Raw genomic sequence first — 604 nt, forward strand, 5'->3', positions numbered from 1 at the left:
GCAGCGAGCCCGTGCTTCGGCTCTGTTGGCATCGGCGATGTTGTAATGTGGGGTCCTAGGGGAGGCTGCTTGTCGAAATGCGTGATTTGCTTTACACTAAATCCGGATTGCTCTAAACTTTTTTTTTTAAAAAACAATCTCTACAAATTTTGAGTTACTTTTGTTACTTCACTCAACTTTGCCTTACAGTACCGCGAGTTTGGATTGGCAACGGTGTAGACAACCATTTCTTGAGGTGACAGTGTTTTTATACACGTACGGGGTATACAACTACAAACAACCCGTGCTAGACATGCAACGCCAAAATCAAACGAGATGTCACGCTTTTTCGTAGAAGACTCGAGGTAGGGGCGTTGCTGCCACAGCTTCTGACACTCTGCTCAAGTGAAGGGGTGCTAGCCAAAACGTTTGAACGAAAGCTGTACCTGACGTTCGGCTTATTCACGGAGTCAAGTGCGTGTCTCGAGCAGGGCTGCTATTACTACGTTCGGCCTCTCGAAGTAGTATCCCCTTTATTCTAGATAATGAGGCCAGTGTGAGTCGGCATGATGTCGCACACATGATGGCCCTCGCATCTATGATGAACATCGAAAGCGTCCTGTCG

This window comes from Phytophthora parasitica, assembly GCF_000247585.1.
Source record: "Phytophthora parasitica INRA-310 unplaced genomic scaffold supercont2.437, whole genome shotgun sequence".
Taxonomy (NCBI): Eukaryota; Oomycota; class Peronosporomycetes; order Peronosporales; family Peronosporaceae; genus Phytophthora; species Phytophthora nicotianae.